Raw genomic sequence first — 4,224 nt, 5'->3', positions numbered from 1 at the left:
GCTATGTTCCGATGAGTAGTGGAGGCGAATAGCATGGATGCGCTTAAAGAGAAGCTAGATAAACACACGAGGGAGAAAGGAATAGAAGGATATGCTGATAGGGTGAGATGAAGTAGGGGTGGGAGGAGGCTCGTGAGGAGCGTAAGCATGGACCAATTGGGCCAAATGGCCTGTTTCCCCATAATATCATATTGGCTGTGTTCCCCGTAAATACAGGAATTCCTGTAAATGGATTTTTTTTATTCGTTTATGAGATGTGGGCGTCGCTGGCAAGGCCGGAATTTATTGCCCATCCCTAGTTGCCCTCGAGAATGGTGGTGGTGAGCCGCCATCTTGAACCGCTGCAGTCCGTGTGGTGAAGGTGCTCCCACAGTGCTGTTAGGGAGGGAGTTCCAGGATTTTGACCCAGCGACGATGAAGGGATCAGCCGATATATTTCCAAGTCAGGATGGGGGTGTGAGACTTGGAGGGGAACTTGGAGGTGGTGGTGTTCCCATGCGCCTGCTGCCCTTGTCCCTTCTAGGTGGAGAGGTCGCGGGTTTGGGAGGTGCTGCCGAAGAAGCCTTGGCGAGTTGCTGCAGTGCATCTTGTAGATGGTACACACTGCAGCCACGGTGCGCCGGTGGTGGAGGGAGTGAATGTTTAAGGTGGTGGATGGGGTGCCAATCAAGTGGGCTGCTTTGTCCTGGATGGTGTCGAGGCTTCTTGAGTGTTGTTGGAGCTGCACTCATCCAGGCAAGTGGAGAGTATTCCGTCACACTCCTGACTTGTGCCTTGTAGATGGTGGAAAGGGCTTTGGGGAGTCAGGAAGTGAGACTGGTAGATCAGAGCTAAGGGTTTAAATTATAATGATTGAATCTCAAACTTTTTTGCTCATCTATCTTAATAACATAATTTAAGAATATTCGATGGATCGAGGCTGGTGCTGGTTCAGTCCCCCTCACTTCTCTCCATGATTGGTCTTTCACTGTTTCTGTCCACCTATCTCGGCTCTTACTGGGGTCCAGCACTACAGCTCTCCTGTAACACCTCACACAAGTAGACATTCGCCACTCGAGAATGGGCACTGAGGGGCGGCTGGGACAAATCCCTGGCTGTGGGGGGCAGGGGGGTGTCCCAATCAGTCTTCAACCTGATGTACAGAGAGAGAGAGACGGGGAGAGAGAGGGAGAGAGATGAGGGGATGAGAGAGACAGACAGACAGACAGAGAGAGATAAGGAGAGATAGTGCGACAAGAAGGGGAGAGAGAGAGAGAGTGAGACAGACAGAGAGAGACAGACAGAGAGAGATAAGAGAAAGAATGCGGAGAGAGACAGACAGAGAGACAGAGATAAGGAGAGATAGAGTGACAGAAGGGGAGAGAAAGAGAGAGCGTGTGAGACAGAGAGAGAGAAACAGAGTGTAAGATTTTGCAATAATTTCAAATTTTTCTACAGTTCCGAAGATTGATTTTTGATTAAAGAATACCTGCGTAGAATATACCTTTTAAAAATCCAGGGATCAAAATGGCCATCAGACCTCATGGCAGAAGACAAAAGACAGTCTCTGTTCAAAAGCACGGGCTGACAAAAAGGACTTGAAAGGCAGCCTGGGTGTGTCTGTGAAAAAGGATAATCAAAGATGGCTGTCCGACCTCGTGGCAGAAGACACCACACAGTCTGTGTGCATATGAAAAGGGAAAATCAAAGATGGCTGACAAAGGATTTAGAAAAAAAACCCAGCCCCTGAAGCAATGGAGTATTTAAACTGTCAATCAAGGGCAGTTCGGGGAGTTTCCCTGCAGGACAATCGATGTTTGTTTATAGAGAGTCTACAATGTTGACACAAAGGATTAACCACTTGAGACTGCCACATAAATTGTGGTTGGGCATGACCACAGGACAATCAGATTGTTTACAGTAACATCCAAGGCTGTTTACTCAGCAATTAAGGAAATAGACATGTGTTTTTTTCAAACCAAGACAGCTCTATTCAAACCCATCACAATGAATGGGAATACATCAAAAACCCATCATAAGGAAATGGGTAATTCATCCAAACCCCATCACAGTCAATGGGGACAGTTTGGATGCCTTTTGTTCAGCCCAGATACATACGGATTTGGGTGGGAAGATTTCGGCCCCAAATGGGGTATAAGATAGCTTCTCAAGAAGCCATCTCTCTCTCTCTCTCTCTCTGCAGCCTCACCTCCGTTGCCCCATCTACAACTCGGGAGCCCCGCCCAAGGGAGTGGAATACCAGCAGTTACTTTTAAACACTGGGGTATTTCCTATTTTCGGGTGGTGAAGAATCTAAGACCGCAAGGGCATGGGGCAGGCGTTCATTAGTGAGCATACATTTTCTGGCCCATTACAAGGCAACTTAGAATAGGTATAAGGGTGGGAATTAAGGGGAATTTTGTTAAAACTGTAATTTTTAGTCAATTTTCCCTCGTTGTGTCCGTTTTCCTCCTCCCCCTATTTAAGTAACAGTGTTGCACTAAGCAGAAATGTGCTGTAGTGACACTCAGTAGCTGTATTAAAAGTGCTGTATTGAAGTAATAGTGTTGTGTTAAGCAAAAAGTGCTGTACCAGGCATAAGTGTGTTGTATCAATTATTTTTAAGTTGTTTCTTTCTTTTTGTTTCAATAAATACTGGTCTGTTTTGCACTCAACCACGAGTCACGTTTTTTTCTGTCTACATCGCTACCGAATAAGTCCGGCGGGTCAGAACCAGGAATAGGGGAGCGATTCGAAACCGCACGGGGGGTCCTGGAGCAGCTCAGAGCTTCTGACTGGCCAGAGACAATAACCCCAGCCCCGCTTGTTGTGTTAATTCCTACAAGAGCCGGAGAGAGAAAGAACGTGGGAGAGAGACAGAGAGGCAGACAAGGAGGGATAGAGGGACAGGGGGGGAGAGAGACAGAGTGAAAGTAGAGAGAGAGACAGACAGACAGACACTCAGGCAGACAGAAGACAGAGAGAGAGACATAGACAGGGAGAGACACAGAGTGACAGAAAGGGGAGAGAAGGACAGAGAGAGAGGGACAGAGAGAGAGAGAGAGAGACAGGGAGAGATAAAGAGAAAGAATGCGGGAGAGAGACAGAGAGGCAGACAAGGACAGATAGAAGGACAGTGGAGAGAGACACACAGAGTGAAAGTGAGAGACAGACAGACAGACACTCAGACAGACAGAAGACAGAGAGAGACATAGACAGAGAGAGAGACACACAGAGAGACAGAGACACAAAGAGACAGAGTGACAGAAAGAGAAGGACAGAGAGAGAGGGCAGAGAGAGAGGGACAGAGAGACAGGGAGAGAGAGACACAGAAAGAGAGGCAGAGAGAGGGAGAGACATACAAACACACAGACAGACACAGCCAGCCAGAGAGGCAGAGAGACTGAGAGAGAGAGGGACTGAGAGAGAGAGAGACTGAGAGAGAGACTGAGAGAGAGAGAGAGAGAGAGAAGAGAGAGGAGTGAGGGAGACAGAGAGGGAGACAGAGAGAGACGGAGAGAGAGACAGAAGAGAGACAGAGGGACAGCAAGAGAGAGGGGACAGAGAGAGAGGGACAGAGAGAGGGAGAGACAAACACACAGACAGACACAGCCAGACAGAGAGGCAGAGAGACAGACAGAGAGAGAGAGAGACAGAGAGGCAAGACAAGGGACAGATAGAAGGACAGTGGGAGAGAGAGACAGAGTGAAAGTGAGAGGCAGACAGACAGACACTCAGACAGACAGAAGACCAGAGAGAGACATAGACAGAGAGGAGGACACACAGAGAGACAGAGACACAGAGAGACAGAGAGTGACAGAAAGAGAAGGACAGAGAGAGAGGGACAGAAGAGACAGGGAGAGAGAGACACAGAAAGAGAGGCAGAGATAATATTGTATGTACCCAACAAATGTCAAATCGATTGACACCTACAGAATGTTGGAAAACTGTACCTTTTTGCTATGTAAGCTTTGGCAATATGGTTCTCTGTAAAACTTTCATGCCAATAAAGCATTTTAATTGGAATTGGAATTGGAATTGGCAGAGAGAGTGAGAGACATACAAACACACAGACAGACACAGCCAGACAGAGAGGCAGAGAGACTGAGAGAGAGAGTGACTGAGAGAGAGAGAGAGAGAGCTGAGAGAGAGAGAGAGAGAGAGCGAGAGAGAGAGAGTGAGGGAGACAGAGAGGGAGACAGAGAGAGACGGAGAGAGAGACAGAGGGACAGCGAGAGAGAGGGA

The sequence above is a fragment of the Somniosus microcephalus genome, unplaced genomic scaffold, assembly GCF_052327205.1.
Source record: "Somniosus microcephalus isolate GS21.2 unplaced genomic scaffold, FLI_Smic_1.0 unresolved_chr4, whole genome shotgun sequence".
NCBI lineage: Eukaryota > Metazoa > Chordata > Chondrichthyes > Squaliformes > Somniosidae > Somniosus > Somniosus microcephalus.
The sequence above is the reverse complement of the archived record's forward strand: the minus strand, read 5'-3'. Positions refer to the sequence as shown.